Here is a 21,791-nt window from a genome sequence, read left to right on the forward strand (position 1 = left end):
CTCCATATAGTAAGTGGGAAAGCAATTTAGTCCGAAAAATAAGCAACGCTGCAGGCACAAATTGATTGCCAGATGAGTAGTGAAATTTTGAGATGGCATTAAGATGGAGGCTAGAGGAAGATAGAACCAATTTTTTGTGGGGACGCCAACTGAGTTTATGATGCAGAGTGATACCTAGATATTTAAAGGATAAAACCTGCTGAAAGGTTTGTGCTCCGATTGTCCAGGGAGATAGTGATACAGAGTTGGAAAAGTTAATTATTTTAGTCTTGTCAGCATTTATAACCAGGTCGTTAGCTGAACAAAAAGTTTGAAATCTGGATAGGGTACGACGGAGACCAGCTTTTGTTAGAGATAATAGGACTGCGTCGTCCGCGTACAAAAGCACAGAAATTGGGGAACCATTAAGAGAGGGTGCAGCATTAGTAGAAGCAGAAAGAGAGGAAGGCAGGTCCGCTAAAAATAAATTAAAAAGTAGTGGGGCTAAGACACATCCCTGCCGAACACCTTTGTCAACTAATAATTTGTCAGAGAGCTCATAGGAATTTGGCAGCCGAATCTGACATATATTGGAGGAGTGGAGACGCCTAAGCAAAAAAAGCAGTCGGGGTTCAATACCCCAGTTGTTAAGTTTATCCCACAGTAAATTCCTATTAACGTTCTTAAGTCAAGACCCCACTGTACACTGGGGGGTCGTATACATGGAAAATACAGTAAGTTGGTGTTATTGGTACTCCCACAGATAGCCATGTGTGTCATATTGAAACATCCCTCTGACCAATTCCATTTCCAAAAGACTTTGTATATTCTCGTCATGATCTCTGTGATCAATTTCCTTAATTTTTAATTTTTAAATTGCAAACTGCTTTCTGTTAATTGCTTAATATAACATAGTTGAGTAGTCACTGGAAGGCTCATGTCATTTAATCATAAGGGCTCCTTATGTTTAAGGCAATGGAAGGGAAGGGAGAACAAACATCATAGATTCCACTTTATTTGGAACAAACTGGCCGGAACTTTATTGGTTACAGCTGCCAAATTGCCATGGCCCTAGCATGGAGATGAATAACACATCAGCTGGCCCACCTGCTGGCTGATGATAACCCAGGTAACAGAATTAGAGTTAACCATGTGGTGTTCAGCACTGTGTGGATCCCCAGGGACCTTTCTCATTCCCCTGAGTCTGTCCTCGTATTCCAAACTACCCCCAATAAAGCTGTGACAAAATTACAAGGAACGCCTCCATTTTACCGAATACCCATATATACTAGACAGTATAAATTTAAAGAAGGATGTTGGGTGAGAGAAGTGCAAACAATGAAAGAGGCCAGCTAACCAAGACTGGTCCTTTTTCTACCTCCAGACTGAGCCCTGCCTAGGAGTAGACCCAGTTGGTCATCTTTGGAAGCATGGAAAGCTCCTCATTCCATGCAGAGCATGCTGGTTTGAAGAAAGTGGCCCCAACACAGCAAGCCATTGCACTGCCCCAACCCTCTGGAGCCCTGACAGTGATAAAAACTGTACCCGTTAAATTGGTAACCACTGGTTCAGTTTAAAAAGTGCTTTAACCTCCACTCTTATTTTTTAAAAAAAATCAGTTAATTATACTGTGATATTATAATTTACATTACTTATACTTGCATGGAAGAATAAATAAAACTAGTCAGTGATTCATAACTGCAATGAACTGTGTTTAGAAAAAAATCATATACCAGTACTAGGGTGCATGCAAAGCACTGATGGTGATTTAAAAGCAACTTACAAAGTAATGAGGACAGCCTGCTGGAAAGATAGCAACTACTAAAAACAAGTCATCAAATGTCAGTCTGTTCCAATTATTTCACATGCTTCTCTACAGCTAACCATTAAAATTGTACTGTGTCATAAATCAGGCTGTCTTCAGAACTGGTTGTTTACCTCTTCATTGTCCAATACTTGCCTTTTCCTCAAAGCAGTATCTCTGCAGTCATTTCTATAGTTTTACCCATTTAATATGCTAGCAATTGTTAAATATCTATTGTTATCCAAACCTCTTGCAAATGCAGCAGAAAATTCAGAGAATTTTTATAGGGTAAATATCCAAAACATGTATTTGAGGATTTATATTTCTCCTCTAATTCCCTGTGGTCTAGCCTCCCCGTATTTAGGTAGCTTTCTTTAAAAAAATGACTTGATGTTTGGGACTGGTTTGATGGCCGAAGTGTGGACTTCCATCAGCAGTAAGAGATCACTGATACAGTAATGCTTTGTATATTTTCCCTTCACAAAATAATTACAATGTCTGTTTCTTGGTGGAAGGTCATACACATGCTGTATCATAATAAAATAGGCATTCCATGTGATTTTTCACATTACATGCTTTACTCACATTTGGGAAGTGTGGGCAGATAGGAAGCAACCCTTAATATCTCCTTCAGAATTAGCAAGTATGCTTTGTCCATTCTTTTCACAAACTGATAGAATTGTGCATGGAGAAGTCATATGGTGGTCCAGTATTACTTGTGTATTATTTTTAGTAGCCACTTTAACTTGGTATTATGCTTCTGAAGGATTAGCATAGTAATATCCATCTTAAAACAGGAGAATAGAAAATAGAATTCTGCCCAGGAATGTCTGGATAGAATTCATGGATGTCTTGTTAAAAGGATACAGTATTCTATTTTCTTGAATGGTTGTTTGCAGATGTCTTTGACAGTATATTGTACAGAAAGTAAATATTTCCATTGCTCAAATAGTTTCCTTATTTTTTTTCCTTCCAAGCATTTACTTGTGAATCTTTTCATCTCTGGCTTTGCAAACTGTGTAAGGCACTCCTCTCAGCAGTCCTGTGTAACTACATTATTTTTGCAAGATGTTCTTTAGTCAAGCTGTGGGACTGCCATAGTCCAGCAGTGTCTGTGTCAAAGGGTACTGAGAAGTCATTCTAATTCCTCACCTCCTTGTTTCCTTCTGACCTCTGTGTCTCATCACTGTTGAATTTCGAGGAACAGCTTAAATATTGTGTCATTTCTTCCCAATTTGACCAATGCTAGGTTATAGCACTTTGGTTGTTATCATGAAATCCATCTGCATGAATAGGTTTTATGAGACTGAACCTCAGTACCAATGAGTTTCACTTTGATATTGTGCTTATTGGGATAATTAAGCATTGCAATGACTGTATGGCATTTTCTGCTCTTTTGATTTTCAACTTTGGTGTAAAACTAATTTATGTATGAGACAATTAAACGTTACTCACTGAAGAGTATTTAATCAGACTTTTAAAAAGAGAACTTTGGAAAATTAGAGTGAAACAAACAGTCTCTCTGTATATCTGAGAAGATGAGGTGTCAGTGTTTAACATGAATCACTCAAATCCTAATTTCTCTTGCATCTTTTTTTTCCCAAATGATGTCCACTCATGAATGTTGATCGTTGCTTTAATTATTTTGCTAATGCAGCATCTAGATAGCTTGGCATTAGTGAAAAGGCTAATATAATGTGCTTGTAGCAGGCAGCTGAGACAGGCAGCTGAAAGCAATCTAAGCCTTCAAATCTAGTAACAAGCAATGTTAAATGTAGCTGAAATTATTGCATTCATTTTGTAAATGTTAAATTAGAGAGTAAGATACAATCTAGGATTTCTATGCCCATTTTATTTTGGCTGCTGTTGACATTTTAGAGCCCTAATTTTCAAACTGTCAGCAGCAAAAAATGCTTTCAAGGATGAATTATAACTGTATTTCTTTGTTAGCATTAAAGATGTTAAACCAGTAGAAAATGTCCTAATTACTATGCACATCAAATGCAGCTATAGTCTCATGTAGAATGAAAAGATTTATATTAGTTACTGTTCAAATGTAGTGGAAGCATGGGTGAAATTCCACTTTGTATCATACTATACAGATAAGATACCATTTGTAGGTTCAGTATTGGTACATCACATAAATGCATAGTATTTAGGTCATTGCAAAAGTTCCTGCTTACATAATCCCATACCTTTGAACAAATAGTATAATCCAAGAGTGTTGTAATTGTTGGCTTTGGAAGTGCATTTTCAGCACTTCACTCCATATACAGTAATAGATGTCCATATAATATTTAGTCCTCCACCACTATCTACCACTTACACACTTGCTCATATTTTGGTATTTTACTGTTTAGAATTTCACTTTTTTTGCACAGTGCTGTTGCACAGTGCATATCTTCCTTTGCATTTCCAAAATCAAGAAAAATTATTTGCCAATTGAAATTTTAGTTTTTCCTACATATTCACACTAAAGACTCTGCACCTGCCCAGAGCCAAACTTTTTGGAATCTTCCAGATTGACATCTACTGACTATTGGTCCCCCTCCCACATAGTACGAGCTCCAACTCACCTTTCGCTCAGTTCTCTTTCATCTGCTACAGTGGTCAAACCCAACATAAATATCTGTACTCTTCACCAGAATAATTGTGGTGGTGACAGTATAGCTAAGTAAACAAGTGGTCATTATTTTCCCCTACACCAGTGGCTCCCAACCTTGGTCCCCAGTTGTTCTTGGACTAAACCTTCTTAAACGTTTGAGACCGTTTCTTAAAATGGAAAAAGTACATCCAGTTCAGGATGATACTGAACATCCTATAGGCACCATAAAAAAGTTCCTCAGCCTGATGGCCTTGGACTGCACAGGAGACCTCTGTAGGTTTGGCTTCTGATTCATTACATCCCAGTCTCTGGGACCAAATGAAAGCAACTGAGCTTACTGCCAATAATTATGTTAATCCCTTGATGGTTAGCCAGGTCTGAGAACCTGTTCCTTGACATGTAGTTCATTCCATTATATCTAACCATCGTAGTGACAGTGAATGCTTCTAGAGCAGGATGGGGAGCATAATGTCTCCAAGGCGGTTGGACTTTATGGGAAACTAAGCAATGTATAAACATTTTTTAATTCCAGGCAATGTTCAAGGTTTGCAAAGCCTTTTACCCACATTTTACCAGTACAGCTATACGGATCGTTACAGACAACTCCATAAAAATAGGCCAGGTGGCACCAGATCTGAGAAACTGGTGAGTTTCACCATGGAGTTAAAAAGCCACCATGATGGTAAAAAGCAACCTGGCTCCTACATTGATTGTACCTTCATCACCTGTAACAATAAACAACGTCTACTTGGTTCTTTTGAAAATGACACATTGCCTGGACCTCTGTGGTTAATAATGTCGATGTAATCAACTGGTGGCAGCGACACAACACGTAGCTTGTGCCCCTTGATTGGTGAAACAACCAAGGAACAGGTGGGAACATGACAATGGGCTTGACATTTAAGTGATGTATTAATTTCTGGAAAGAATAGGAAGACTCCACTTTACTTCAGCAGAACAGGAACAGGCCAGAAGTCTCTGAGAAATATCCTGCTCCTATCTTGAAACAGGAAAAGACTACTTGTTTCCTCCATTGTCCTTGCTTACCAGGCTAATGGCACAGCTTGGCAGAGAAAGGCCACGTGGCATATTCATAGCAATGTGTTGGCTTTGCTAGTCTTAGTTCCTTCTGCTACTGTAAATCAGTCAGCGAGCCTTTTACAGACTTTCCTCTGAATGCCTCCATGGGGCACGATTCTCAGTTAAATCAATCCCACACTAAAAGTACTTAGCCTCCAAAATACTTTTGGTGAAACTTAAATGTGTCCCATGGCGATGAGAAATGAAAGGTGGGCAACTCTCAGGCCCTTTAAAGTAGCCCCCCTGCTCAGTATTTTATGTTTTTGTGTTTACTGGAGATGGTATGCAAGTGATCAGGGTTGAAGACATTAAGTCCGTTCTCAAATTCTCAACATCACTGTAGAACTTTATTTCTTGACTTAAATAACTCATTCTCTCTCATACCAACTAATATACTGTAATGTTGTCTGGTCTAACAGAAAACATAAGAAGTTAATAATCACTTCTGGCTACCTTTAAGAGTACAGTAGAATCTTTGCAAGTTCAGAAGATGAAAGCAGTGTAGAAAATATGCAATACAATAACAATCAATTAAAACAAGAATATGTTGGTAAGCCTGAAATCTTCAGAACAAGACTCAGAACTGCCGGGACCCATGTTTTTCTAATTTTGCCTTAAGTCTAATGAAAACTGAGACCAGCAACAAAATTACTGCTGTAGGCTCTTTATCTTCTTTGCCTCAGGAAGAGAATTTTTGATCTGTAACACAGCCTGAACATCTACTGCCTCTTTGCAATTCAATTGTTTATTGACTCACTGCACTTGGCAGCGGAAGGGAGAAATGTTTGGAGTCTCAAATTGAAATCAAGTTTATTTATATCATTCCTGTTACTTTAAGAAATGTGCAGGTAATGTTTTTTAATGTAAAGATGTGGGCAAGAGTGGAAGGAAAATATCTTTAGTGAAGGCCTATTCTCAATTATAGCTGGGGGGAAACCACAGTGAGTTAGCATGTGGCTGTGGAACCTGGGGTTGGGAGTTTGACTGCATACTGTGCCTCCTGGGAGTACAGCCAGCCTGTGTGGCCTTGGGCAAGCTGCACAGTCCCAGGATGCTCCCAGAAAAAGAGAATGGTAAACCACTTCTGAGTATTCTCTACCTAGAAAACCCTGAAAAGGGGGTTCCCATAAGTCACAATTTATTTGATAGCACACTATTATTATTATTATTATTATTATTATTATTATTATTATTATTATTATTATTATTATTATTATTATTATTATTATTATTATTAATAATAATAATAATAATAATAATAATAATAATAATAATAATAATAATAATAATAATAATAATAATAATAATAATAATAATAATAATAATAATAATAATAATAAATTAAATTCTGTGGATGATAATTTTAATTGACAATATTTACTAGTAAGGCCCCTTACCAAATAGATTCTTACTGTGCACAAGGCATTTTTCGCTCCCTCTCCCTCTCTCTCTGGTGGGTAAAGGTAAAGGTAAAGGTTCCCCTTGACAATTTTTGTCCAGTCGTGTCCGACTCTAGTTGGCGGCGCTCATCCCGCTCTTCAAGCCATAGAGCCAGCGTTTGTTCGAAGACAATCTTTCCGTGGTCACATGGCCAGTGTGATTTAGACACGGAACGCTGTTTACCTTCCCACCGAGATGGTACCTATTTATCTACTCGCATTTGCATGCTTTCGAACCGCTAGGTTGGTGGGAGCTGGGACAAGCAACGGGCGCTCACTCCGTCACGTGGATTCGATCTTACGACTGCTTGGTCTTCTGACCCTGCAGCACAGGCTTCTGCGGTTTAGCCCACAGCGCCACCACGTCCCTCTCGTGGAGATAATCCTAAATTTTGGATATTGAAGATGGAATGATCTTTGCATTGTGCCTACTGTATGTTTAATACAATAACAGATTCAACGAAACAATCTTTTTGGTCTGCCAGTGGTTTGTATGAGCATGAAAGACTGTTCCGAAGACAGGCTGACAGTTTGGAATGGCATTTGAATTCACAGAAGACAGTGCCTTAATGACAATAACAACAAGGAGAAGCAAAAGAATTTCTAAACCATCCTATCTCTCATATATGTTACTTTTTAAAGGATTGTTGTGTCATGTGAGAAAATTAAGCTTTGTCTTGGACAGAAGAAGGAGGTGGAGCCACTGATGGGGGGAAACCGGTGCTCCCAAACAAAGCAGAGGACTTTATTTCTGACACATGGCTTGTAACCTTTAAAGTCAGAAAAACCAATGAGAGAACTTGTCTTAGGGAAACAATTTACAGTATTTCTGAATTAATAAATCATTTTTTATTTGTGGAACTCTGAAGTAAAATTTAGCATAAACCCTCTGAAACGGTATGCCAAGATTTCTTGTGTGAGCTAGAGCTTTAAAAGATTTATAACAGAAATGTTGATATAGCATGTGCAGTTACTAAAGCAGTCCATGATACAAAGAAAACTAAACACCCTAAGGACTTCCTCAATTCAGCTGTCTGATAACTGTGTGCAACACTCACTAAGGTTAATGGGGAATTAAACACCCTTTGCTGGAGGGAGAATCTTGCCCATCAGTACAGATACATATAAAGATCAGTTCAATGAAATCACAGATTTTTATATAATGCCAGTATGTAATAGGCTATTGTTTCTGTCCTTTTTTGACCTCAAAGAAAATTAAATTAATGTTACAGGTCAAATCATGGGTGATGGCCAGGAAATATTGAATTAAATTGCTCATTTTCTCAGTACAATAAAAAAATAAACTAAGTAATCACAAGAATGTCTAGTAAACATCTTCACAATTTACTCTGGGTTCCATCCTGTATCATATGAAGAAGACCCCCCCCCCCAACTCTCTTTAGGTTTGGAGGGGCACTGCAGACGGAAGGGAAAGGCCATTTCCCTTCCTCTAGTGGCTAGATGACGTAGGCAATTTAAAACATCTGGAAAAGTTTTGTTAAGATTTCATGGAGATATTATATGGAATTTGTATGAAAAGAAGCAAAAAAAAAACCCCTATGGTTAACTCCCATTATTTTAAACGTGTTTACTCTAAGTGTGGTTAAAGTGTGGATCCAATCCAGTATCTTAGGTTTTGGATAGGGTTTGGTTGATGTGTGTGTGGCTTTAAAAATAAATACAAATGTATCATTGGATAACTATTCTTAATAATAATAATAATAATAATAATAATAATAATAAGAAGAAGAAGAAGAAGAAGAAGAAGAAGAAGAAGAAGAAGATGATGATGATGATGATGATGATGATGATGATGATGATGATGATGATGATGATGATGATGATGATGATGATGGTAATGGTATAAAATATTTTAACATGTATGGGCACCTGGCACATGATTTTGTGGATACTATCCACATCATCAGATATGTGATGTTACCTCACTAGCATATTTGCAGATATATGTTTATGTGCAAAAACATATAACTTGTATAAAGAGTGCTGCTTATATACTGTCCTATAGTGCTTAAAGCACTTTCTGAGTGGTTTACAAGTTAATTTTGCAGGCTACACATTGCTTCCCCCCACCCCCCGAGCTGGGTATTCATTTTACCGATCTTGGAAGGATAGAAGGCTGAGTCAACCTTGAGCCGGCTACCTGGGAGTGAACCCCGGGTCATGAGCACAGTTTTGGCTGTAGTACAGCAGTTTAACCACTGCACCACGAGGCTCCTTGTGTTGCCATTATTACAGAATAAAAATTGCATTTTCAAAGTATAATCAGTCACACTCTCTCAGCAAACCTACAAAATAATGTCTAGTAGGAAGCATTCATTTTAACCTCCTTACAGATCTCAATTAATTTTATAAAGAGTGCCCTTTGAAAAGCAGCCTTGTGAAAATTATGTCTTGATAGTCGCAGAGGAAAGCAATGTGTTGTGTGTTTGTATGCTGAATTTTACTTGTCTTGACTTTAGAAAGCATAGCTCAGAGGTGTTGCTCTTGACTTGATCTCAAGATGGAAAGAAATCAGTAATTACAGAGCCAGGCATTCAGTTCTGTCCTAATTTTCCCACCAGTTTTTCAATACTTCAGCTGCCTCCGAGACTTAAAATATTCTCATTAGGTAGCTGCAGAGGCAGCTTGCTTGCCTATTCCCTCATTCTCTTGCTAGCTTTCCCTTTCTTTCCAATTTTTTCTTTCTTTTTTTTTTCCCCCTGCCTTGGGAGTGACTGTGAAGATCATTTGCTGGAATGATTGGCAGGTTAGAGGATTCAATGAGATGAGTTCCTCTTAGTGCAGGTCAAAAAGGCTAGTTAGCAGGAGCTGTCAAAAAATGCCAGCAGCATTCGAAATGGGAAATGTCATGACTTCGAGGCAGGGGGTGCCACCTGGAACAGAGAGCCCCCAGCTCATTAGCAAGTTACAGGATGCATGCTTAACTGGAGAGAGCAGAGAAGGAAAGATAATGCCCAATAGGGAAAATTATTGTGAAGTGGAATTGATTTCATGTATAATTTGTTTATCACTAGAGGGGACAAATGCTGCCCATCTGACATGTGCAGAGGAGTGTGGACTGTGAATGAAGCAATTTAGCATAATCTCTGGGTTGAGCTCTGGGTGTAAAGAATGCAAACTTATTTCTTCCTAACTGTGGAAATGATCAGGTCATGTTATATTAATTAAACCTGACATACTCTCAAATGGTTTATCTCTGTATTTGTAGCAGTTCAGCTGAAGCTTATATATATGGGTTGCATTCATTATAAATCAGGGAGGGCAGGCATTTCTAGATGAGATATTCCCCTCCTCCCCGATTTAGCTTCTGCTAGAGGGGAAAAAGATCTGTCTGTCACAGGTTGAATTATAAACCAGCTCATGTTTATTTTCAATAGATAGGCAGACTGCATAAAATCAGAACACATTTCTGGTTTACACTATAATGTTATTTGACTCCCTTAAAGGAAAAAAAAAGTTGAAGCTGCTCTGTTTCCCCTCTGGTTTTTTTTTCCAAGTATGGATTTAGGGTTTGGCAAAAGCAATTAAATCCCAGCGCCTCCTTGCTGTCTAATACTAGATCTCATAAATTATTCTAAACCACACATAAACTCAGTGTTATTTATGAAATATTGGAGCTGTGTGAAACTGCAAAGATTTTTCCTCTTGATTGCTTTAGATTAACTCTAGAAGTACTTTTACAGGCTGCTTATCACCTGAAGGTTAAGGTAGTCTAAGGAACAAATACCCTGTATTTAATTCTTTATTGGTATGTATGTAGAACAGTAAGAATAACAGTGCAAATAATACATGGGTGGTAGCATTCAAGAAACTACTGCTATAGCATACAAAACAGTGCTACAATTAATTTTAATGGGATTACAAATGAGTCAGTTTTACAAACTAACTGAAATTAATCTAAACAGAGTATATAAACCAACAAGCTGAATCATCAGTTACATACCTGATTACATAACCAGTTGTTTACCATGTAGGAAGTGAAGGGTTGTGACTGCTTTGACACAGGAAATGGGAATTACAGTTGCATCTCCCTCCCAGGTGTATTGTCCCTCTCTTCCCATTTAAGCACACCCTTGTGCTTGCAAATAGACTTCCATCCTCAGATGAAGGACTGGATAAAAATATTTGATGGGGTGAAGCAGACTTGAGTGAGGTCTGATTCCTTTCATCCACCAGCTCATGCCAACCAATTAAATGTCCTGGGATAACACGTTCCTTATGCATGTGAAGTGCCCCAATCATATGGCCATATTCATTTTTCATTCATTTTTATTATTCATACCCTGCTTTTCTTCCCAAGAAGACACAAAACAGTGTGATAATATTTTGAATAGACAGTATATTTCAATAGGCAATGTGATGGCATGTAACAACAACGACAAAGGTAATTATCTGGTTACAGTAACCAGCATCCCCAATGAAAAGAATGAAAGTAATTTCTGTATATAAACAAAGAAGGAGGCACCTGGCCCAAGAAACTAGTGGACCGGAAACTATGTCTTTGGTTTTGCTATATCCGCCGCAACATCTTCATTTTTACAATGCATGTGCTTTGGGGGGAAAAAACCCTTGTAGACCTCTTAAGAAGAGTTAATGTACATGGATGGGAGATGATGACATAGGAAAACAGGTTGCCTCTTATAATGTTTGTTCTTCAGATGGTCTTCTCTGTACTCACACACTCACCTTCCTTGTTCCGTCAGCAACTGCAGTGAAATGACAATGGCTGCTGTTTCATGTGGCATTTATAAACTGAGGGAAGAAGTGGAGGACCATGCACTGTAGAGGAGAGGAGGAGGGGGATCAGGGATCTGAAAGGAATGGTTCTGTGCCAGCGTAGACCCATCAGTATGAGTACATAGAAGATCACTGGAAGAACAACATTGCAAGAAGCAACCTGTTTATTTCATTGAAGTGGTCCAACTAATGTAATTGAAGCAATTTATTTGAACAGCAGTTTAATAGCTATATATAGTGATACAGCAGATCTACTATGAAATGAATTAACCTTAAGCTTCAGGGCTCCTAATCCTAAAGGGCCCCCAGAAGTGACATTAGTCCATTTAAAAAAAGAAAAGAAAAGAAACATTGAAGAAGTTAACAGTGGTTACCCAGGCCTCATTGCTGTTGCCAAGGGCCCTCATAACAGTTCAAGCTTCAGGGTCCCCAAAATGTAGGTCTGCCACTGGGATACAGACTTGCTTTAATTTTCTCATTTTACAGCATACATTTCTTTTCATTATTTAATGTGTCAATCATTTATCCATCTGAATTTGTGCAAACTGCAGGGAAATTTGTTTGGGCTAAGCATTCTTGATATTTAATGTGTAATAGAGAAGCTCACCTTATTTCATGTGGAAGGATAAGAGTAAGTTGCTGTTTAGTACTGTGAGATGTTTTCAGAGTTATACCCTGTTTCCTTTTCCCAGTGAAACCAATGAAGTGAGGTCATGCCATAGATGCATTAGAGAAAGCCTCAGAAACAGGGTTTACAATTTCCAGATTGTGACACTGGCTTTCTGTCTCCCCATGTAATCCCATGGAATCACATTATTCCACTAAATGTTACAAGAGAGAGAAATGGGCTACATGCATTGCTTTAGACCAGTTTGTACATTGAAATATATCAGAATCATAAGATATGAGGCATCTATGGTGTTTCAAGGCCTTTGCGTTTAAGAAGCTGGAATGCTCAGAATTTCAAGAGCAACCTGTCTAATACTTCTATGCATGCCATAGAAATCTCCCATATTCTTTACATAATATAGAAGGAATTTACAGGGAATCTTTATACACAGGCTGCTTAACAGTGAGCCATAAAATCTAGAGTGTTGGCTATATACTAAGCGCTCATATCCACAGGATCAGGATCAGCAGTTTCACTTATACACAGACTGAAAATATTAAAAATTTAAAATCCTGGAGGGAAAAGCCTATTTTCACATGTATTACCTGAACTGGGCACTAGAGGGAACCAGAGACCTTGCTGTGAATACTTGGTGAGGAATACATAGCATAGTCTCTCCTACCCTCTATTGACCAGTTCTGGTAATGTTCACTATTATTTGTGGGTTGGAACCAATCCCCAGTGGTTATGGGGGTCATACTGTGCTCCTATAAATATTTGAACATTATTGAAGGTGAGTGTTTATAACTCAGCTTGTACTGAAGATTCATGTCTTTGTATGGGGAGGAAGAGATATACTCCTAACCAAGTCAAGTTGATATATAATTTGATGTGAAGAATTCTCATGTAGACCCTTGCTTAATGTTGTGACATTGTGCCATGGAAGCACTAGAATGCACAGGAACTTTTCTGTCTGTGTAGATAGATGAGTTCTGATGCTTGATGGTTTAGAAGAGAGCATGGAAGCATTCTTGCTACATATTTTTGGAGGTGGAAGGGGGAAAAACAAATTTAGTTGACTCCTCCTAACATTGGTTTAAGCTCTATTTACATTTGATTGCCCTGCTTCTTTGCCATCTGTCCAAACTCAACTATATGAAAAAATATTTTGATTTTTGAAGAAGTGCGGATCTTGGAACACCTTGTTAGTTAACAAATTTGAATAACGTAGAAAGAGTCTGAAAAGAGTTTGAATAAGCAAACCTCTGGTTTAACAGTAAAATGACAAAACTACAGGGTAGTCAATTGCCATATAGATTAGGGCAATTAAAATATCATTATTAGTTTTGGCTGTGAGCAGAGCTACATTTGTTCCCACCAACTATCTGTTTGTGGAATCCAAATAATGATTTTAGAATGCTGTGGTATACCATTTAGTGATATAATCTTCAAAATCCAAGTTGTGAGGGGGAAGAGAGTAGAATGTTACAACAAATGAAGAGATGGTCTTGTTGACATCTTGGCGGGTCCAAACTATAGACATTGAATTAGATCAAATGTTATCTTTTCAGAGGAAGTGTTGCTAACAGTTCTCCAAATGATTTTCTAATGTTACTGAAGGGTTGTTCTGTATTAAGAGTAGTTTGCTTGTTTGTGTGTGCGTGTGCGTGTGCATGTGCATGTGTGTGCGCACACGCAGATTCCAAAAGAAATATGTGGGATTCGTTGTATCTACACAATAAAGGGAAAAAAGTTAATCTTTCTCTTTGAACTGTTTGTTGATCTATTTAGTTTGGGGGTTTTTTGTGCATAAATACAAGCTATTTAAAATTATTTTCCCCGATTTAGTACAACTACCAACTACTATTGAGGAATAAACACAGGTGGGTAAGAAAAACATTTATCACATGACTTACATATTAATTATTATTCCTGAATTGGGCAAATAGGTCAGTATATTCTTTGAGTAATAATACTTTCAGTTTTTTTTAAATTTTCACTCTTTGAGGTAAAGCAGATTTAATAATGGATCATTTGCTGTAGTTTGTGCTGTTTGAGGAACACACAATCCCATCCCTCTTTTTACCTTCATTCTGCCTTGTTTCTCCGAAGTTTACACAGGGGAGGCTGATAATAAGACATCAGGCAAAAGAAGTTTTTGAAACATGGTGTGGAACAGAAAACTAAAGAAAACTGGAATGAATGCTTCACTTGTTGGCTATTACCACAATTACCATACTTTAGAAAATATGCAGGGAATAGTTAATTATGACCAAATGAGCCCCTTTTAAAGCCCATGGCAGGCCCCAGGATCCAACTGTCAGGACTGTGAAACATATTGAATTGGAAGGCTGGTCTCCCTGTCAGCCAGTAGGATGGTCTGCCTGAATAAAACAGACAGTGAAAAGATATCTGGTTTTGAGTAGCCGCAGACAAGGGAACCACGTACAGCATTTGCATACTTTTCCTGCAGAGGGGTTTAATCCGAAGAAAGAAGGAGATTTCTGTATTGTCAGCCAAGGCTTTGTTCAGAATGAAGAGTAGAAGGAAATCTGATGAAGGGGGCTTTCTGAAAGCATTACTCTCAGCCTTGAGGTTGGCCTAGCAAAGTTATATATTTCCAGATTGTTTACATACTATTGTATGCTTTTAAGGTCTTCTATATTCAGAAGGCTCTGAGTATTCTGTTCTGGTTGCACAGAAACAGGGGCTTTGTGTGGTTAAAAAAATGACTTGCACTCCATAGCTGAAACACGTTCTTCTACTACGTATGCAAAACACTCTCATTCTTATCAAACTCAAACAGCACAAAATATTTGCAAGCCTAGAGAAGGAAAACAGAAACCACATGCTGCAAATTATAGGCCATGTTTTGCTTCTGCTACTAGATATCTGCATTTAGAACATGTATTTTTGTTCCTTCCCCCATCTACAAACTAAAATTAATGCTTACGTGGGGAAAAACTGAGCGGGAAAATAAATTTAAGCTTAAATGGACTGCAGCTAGCATGCCTGGCTCCAAAAATTAACCACAAAGACATTATCAAGTATTTCTTGTGTACATTAAAATAAAGGCCTAATTAATCAAATTGCTGCCAGACTGGACAAATTGTGCTTAATTTTCATATTCTAGATAAATGCAACTGCAGTCCTCCACTTGTATTTTCCCAAAATGTTTTCTCCATTTGATTTGCACATTAAATAAGCTAGATTTAAAACGGTTAGAGAAAATATTCCACAATGGTATTAACTGGAACTCAGAGGGAGTTGTGGTGCCCTTGGCAACAAAAACAGTCAAAGGCTTGTCATACATTGAAGAGTTATATGTATGTTCATAGAGGAATTGTTCAATTATGTTTATAGAGGCAACTTATGTTGCATCAATCGATATTTGAAATATTGCTGATAATTGTGGCTTGTATGTCTCAGTTCTGCACAAATGAAATGCCTCTTTGAATACATCATTGTGATTCTTGTGTCATTTTTATAGAAATCTGCACTATTTTTTGAAGGGCCCCTCCTTGAATGCCCATATGTTTGCAAATTATTATCTAATATTGTCTTAAATAATTTATATTTCTGCATCAATACATACTGAAGCCAGAGGAACAATAAGAAATAATAACTTGGACCGAGAGGATGCAGTATATTTTTAATTGTTTCCCCAAAGGTAATAAGTATATTTAATATGCAGCAGCTGAAAGTATGGCTATAAATGGCCTTGTTCATTACATGGATGAGCTATATTTATTTGGTTATGATTTTATGAAAAGAAATATATCTCACAAACATATTGGACTGGTATGATATCAATGGAAAGAGTGACAGTCGAGATCAGTTTGATCCTACATATTCACATTTCCAACAACATTAAAATATTTTTTCTTATTCTCTAATATGCCAGCATTAATTGCAAATCACCATATGGTTTAAAGTTAATAGGCAGAAGTTAAATAAGAAAGGGTTGCTCCTTTTAAAAAAAACTTATCCATCTTCAAGTTAACCATATGAACTGCTCTTTAAACTGGAATTTGTTGAAAACATAAAGAACCAATAAATTGCTACACACCCTAAAAAGTTATTTTTTAAAAAAAAAATGGTGAATATATATTTCAAAGAAGTAGGTATTTTAAGGTATAATGCTAGAGAGAAAATTATTTGATGTGAAGCCTATTTAATTCTGTCTCTCTCTCTCTCTCTCTCCATCTCTCTCTCTCTCTCTCTCTCTCTCTCTGTGTGTGTGTGTGTGTGTGTGTGTGTGTGTGTGTGTGTGTGTGTGTGTGTGTGTGTGTGTGTGTAAAATTAAAAGTATTCATTACAAAGAAGAGAACAATATACATATGTTTGTGACCTAGCCTTGTTTATGAAAAAAGACACTACATGTACACATTATGAAGCTGCCAAGATAAGGTATAATAGGGACGAACTTGCACCTATGATCTGAACGCTCCTTAGAAACAGGTTGGGGTTTCTACATATTTCTGTATGAGAAGGAGGCTTTTAGCTGGTGGTTATAAATGATCCCTTGGTAGATGGAATAAACTTTGCCATTATTGCCATTTGCATTTTTTACTGTGAGAAGCATGTCAGAATTTGGGATGGGGGTTGGGGAACTAAATATACTTCTTTGTTGCTGAGCTTGTCAAGCACACCACTGTGTTCTTTCCCACCAGGAAGGTCAGACTGCTGGGGGCCATTCTATTTTCTGAAATGATCCCTACTGTTGGTCCATGCTGTCTGACAGATTGAAACAGTTGTCTGTGTCACTGTGCTTTCAATGCTTTTTAAATGCTCACTTTCCATGAAAGAGGTAAAATGTGTAGGCAACAAGAGAAGAAAATGGTAAAGGCGCCTCAGCCTTTCCTGTATGCTCCCTTACCTTTGTGCTAAGATAACCAATCAAAACCTGAGCTCAAGGTTTTTCCATATCCAAGAAAATAAATAATCGTGTTGCCATCTACTGATTAAATACAGTATATGGTATTCCAATGGGTACAGTGTAATACTGGGCTTCTTTTGTTCACTTAGTTTTCAGTTTAATATATTTTGATCTGGGGTATGTGTAAAGCCTCTCTTCACAGATTGCTGCCTTGTCGTGGCGAAGGGGCTTGAATAATTCAGAGAAGCTATGGGCTATGCCGTGCAGGGACACCCAAGACAGACAGGTCATAGTGGAGAGTTCTGACTAAACGTGATCCACCTGGAGCAGGAACTGGCAAGCCACTCCGGTATCTTTGCCAAGAAAACTCCATGGACAGAAACAAAAGGCTAAAAGATATGATGCTGGAAGATGAGCCCCTCAGGTCGGAAGGCGTCCAGCATGCTACTGAGGTCAAGTACAAGTAGCTCCAGAGCTAATGAAGTAGTTGGGCCAAAGCCGAAAGGACGCTCAGCTGTGGACGTGCCTGGAAGTGAAAGGAAAGTCTGGTGCTGCAAAGAAAAATGCTGCATAGGAACCTGGAATGTAAGATCTATGAACCTCGGGAAGCTAGATGTGGACAAATAGGAGATGGCAACAATAAATATTGACATCCTGGGCATCAGAGAACTAAGATGGACAGGAATGGGCGAATTCAACCTAGATGATTAACATATCTACTATTGTGGGCAAGAATCCCGTAGAACAGTGGTTCTTAACGTGGGCGATAATGCCCCCCAGGGGGCGATTTCATTTTTCAGGGGGGTGTTAGAACGAAAAGGGGCGGCGTGGGGGCGCTGGAGCAGAAGGGGGCGGTAGGGGGCGCTGGAGCAAGCCAAACTTGTTAAGATGGCTGCAGCCTTTTTACAGTGTGCACGAATATATATTTTCCTCCAATCTTAATTTAGTTTCAGAGATTTCGTCTTGAAATTTTTAGTTCCTGCATTGTGGTTTGTTTTTATGCCCTTTTTATATTTGTTTTTGCGTCTTAAAATTCGCTTGCAGCTAAATCATTAAATGTTACTTTTTGGGGGCATTTCATTTTCTTGGAATGGAATTTTGTTTTCAGGGGTCATTGGATTTAAGTGTCATGAATGAATGAATGAATGAATGAATGAATGAATGAATGAATGAATGAATGAATGAATGAGATATCATCACCGCGGGGAGGGGGGCAATGATAACTTCCTCAATGGCTCAAGGGGGCGTTTCTTTCAAAAAGGTTAAGAACCACTGCCGTAGAAGAAATGGAGTAGTCCTCATAGTCAACAAAAGAGTGGGAAAAGCTGTAATAGGATATAATCTCAAAAATGATAGAATGTTTTCAATACGAATCCAAGGCAGACCTTTCAACATCACAATAATCCAAGTTAATGCAGCAATCACCAATACTGAAGAGGCTGAAATTGACCAATTTTATAAAGACTTACAACACCTTCTAGAATTGACACCAAAGAAAGAGGTTCTTCTCATTATGGGGGATTCGAATGCTAGAGTAGGGAGTCAAGAGATAAAAGGAACAACAGGTAAGTTTGACCTTGGAGTTCAAAATGAAGCAGGGCAAAGGCTAATAGAGTTTAGTCAAGAGAACAAGCTGGTCATCACAAACACTCTTTTCGAACAACACGAGGGTGACTCTGCACATGGACATCACCAGATGGGCAATACCAAAATCAGATTGATAATATTCTCTGCAGCCAAAGATGCAGAAGCTCTATACAGTCAGCAAAAACAAGACCTGGCACTGACTGTGGCTCTTATCATCAGCTTCGTATAGCAAAAATCAAGCTTAAACTGAAGAAAGGTAAAAACAGGTATAATCAGGTATAATCTAAACCAAATCCCTTATGAATACACGGTAGAAGTGAAGAACAGATTTAAGGAACTAGATTTGGTGAACAGGGTGCCTGGATGGAGGTTCGTAACATTGTACAGGAGGCAGCAACAAAAACCATCCCAAAGAAAAGGAAATGCAAGAAAGCAAAGTGGCTGTCCAACGAGGCCTTACAAATAGCAGAGAAGAGAAGGGAAACAAAATGCAAGGAGATAGGGAAAGTTACAGAATCTTGAATGCGGACTTCCAAAGAATGGCAAGGAGAGAAAAGAGGGCCTTCTTAAATGAACAGTGCAAAGATATACAGTGGTGCCCCGCAAGATGGGCGCTCCGTTTGACAACGAAATCGCATCACGACGAACTTTTTGTGATCGCAAAAGCGACCACAAAATGATGTCCCCTATGGGGGAATTTTGCTTTGCTATGATCGGCTCCCTGCTTCGGGAACCGTTCATCGCAAAGCGATGATTTTTTAACAGCTGATCGGCGGTTTCAAAATGGCCACCGGGTAAACAAAATGGCCACCCGCTGTGTTTTCGCGGCAAGCAGTGAAAATGGCCGCGCTATGGAGGATCTTCACTGGACTGTGAGTTTGAAGCCCCTAGGAATGCTTTAATCTGGTTTTAATGCGTTTCAATGGGCTTTTAAAAATTGCATCACGACATTTTCGTTCTACAGCGATTTCGCTGGGACGAATTAACGTCGTGATGCGAGGCACCACTGTGGAGGAAAATAATAGAAAGGGAAAAACCAGACATGAAGAAGAGGTAGCAAGAATACACAGATGAATTATACCAGAAAGATCTGGATGTCCCGGACAGCCCAGATAGTGTGGTTGCTGACCTTGAGCCAGACATCCCGGAGAGCGACATCAAGTGGGCCTTAGAAAGCATGGCTAACAACAGGGCCAGTGGAGGTGATGGCATTCCATTTGAATTATTTAAAATAGTAAAAGATGACGCTGTTAAGGTGCTATACTCAATATGCCAGCAAATTTGGAAAACTAAGCAGTGGCCAGATTGGAAAAGATCAGTCTACATCCCAATCCCAAAGAAGGGCAGTGCCAAAGAATGCTCCAACTACCGTACAATTTCACACGCTAGCAAGGTTATGCTCAAAATCCTCCAAGGCAGCTTTCAGCAGTATGTGGACCGAGAACTCCCAGAAGTACAAGCTGGATTTTGAAGCGGCAAAGGAACTAGAGACCAAATGGCTAACATGCGCTGGAGAAAGCTAGAGTTTTTAAAAAATCTACTTCTTCATTGACTACGCAGAAGCCTTTGACTGTGTGGACTACAGCAAACTATGGCAAGTTCTTAAAGAAATGGGAGTGCCTGGCCATCTTGTCTATCTCCTGAGAAACCTATATGTGGGACAGGAAGCAACAGTTAGAACTGGATATGGAACAACTGATTAGCTCAAAATTGGGAAAGGAGAACGACAAGGCTGTAGATTGTTTCCCTGCTCATTTAACATATGCAGAATACATCATGTGAAAGGCTGAACTGGAGGAATCCCAAACTGGAATTGAGATTTCTGGAAGAAATATCAGCAACCTCAGATATGCAGATGATACCACTCTGATGGCAGAAAGTGAGGAGGAATTGAACCTTGTAATGAAGGTGAAAGAGGAGAGTGCAAAAAATGGTCTGAAGTTCAATATCAAAAGAACTAAGATCATGGCCACTGGTCCCATCACCTCCTGGCAGAAGGGGCAGATATGGAGGCAGTAACAGATTTTACTTTCTTGGGCTCCATGATCATTGCAGATGAGGACAGCAGCCATGAAATAAAAAGACACCTACTTCTTGGGAGGAAAGCGATGACAAACCTAGAAAACATGTTAAAAAGCAGAGACATCACCTTGCCAACAAAGGTCCGCGTAGTCAAAGCTATGGTTTTTCCTGTCGTGATGTATGGAAGTGAGAGCTGGACCATAAAGAAGTCTGACAGCCGAAGAATTGATGCTTTGGAATTGTGCTGGAGGAGACTCTTGAGAGTCCCCTAGACTGCAAAGAGAACAAACCTATCCATTCTGAAGGAAGTCAATCCTGAGTGCTCACCGGTAGTACAGATCCTGAAGCGGAGGCTTCAATACTTTGGCCATCTCATGAGAAGAGAAGACTCCCTGGAAAAGACCCTGATGTTGGGAAAGTGTGAAGGCAAGAGGAGAAGAGGACGAGATGGCTGGACAGTGTCATCGAAGTGACCAACATGAATTTGACCAAACCCAGGGAGGCAGTGGAAGATAGGAGGGCCTGGTGTGCTCTGAGCCATGGGGTCACGAAGATTTGGACAGGACTTAACAACTAAACAACAACAAATGTGCAAAGCCTGAAGAAATTAGTGTTGTGCTGAATCTTGAGAGTACTCTCTAGATAATTGAACTAATTAAATCTTTACCAACATTAACACAACTCCAGCATTCCTCGGACAGTGGTTAATTATTGCAGGGACATGGCAGGCTTCAGCTAAACAGATTTAAATAGAGTCCTGTGGAATGATTATTGAGTTTATTCTTTATTCATCTTTTGATAAGGTTTAATTAAAACTGCCTCTCTCTCTATTGTTGTGTGAATGAATGTGCTTGTTTTCTTAGTGAAAGCCAAATTATTCACTTCAGCCATGGTTCAGCAATCAAAGCTGCCTCAAAGTTTTGGGTTATACTGTAGCTGTGGAGATGGAATTGCTGCATCTCTTTCTGTGAAAGCATCTATTATTTCCTTGGATTTTTGAAAAAATAAAATTATTTCGAAGAATCCCA

The 21,791-nt window shown here is 38.8% G+C and overlaps 1 protein-coding gene across 5 annotated transcripts in view; it reads left to right on the forward strand.

Annotated features, from left to right (window-relative positions):
• CDK14 (cyclin dependent kinase 14) overlaps window positions 1-21,791 on the forward strand; it is a 302,744-nt gene that overhangs the window by 247,655 nt on the left and 33,298 nt on the right. Inside the window, exon 15 of one of the 5 annotated variants that reach the window (XM_073003159.2) lies at window positions 1,364-3,976. The exons of the other annotated variants lie outside the window; for them this stretch is intronic. The gene's annotated coding sequence lies outside the window, so the exon portion shown is untranslated. Of the gene's footprint in view, window positions 1-1,363; window positions 3,977-21,791 lie in introns of those variants that run through there. 5 annotated transcript variants of the gene reach the window in all.

Source organism: Pogona vitticeps, chromosome 6 (assembly GCF_051106095.1).
Source record: "Pogona vitticeps strain Pit_001003342236 chromosome 6, PviZW2.1, whole genome shotgun sequence".
NCBI classification, from domain to species: domain Eukaryota; kingdom Metazoa; phylum Chordata; class Lepidosauria; order Squamata; family Agamidae; genus Pogona; species Pogona vitticeps.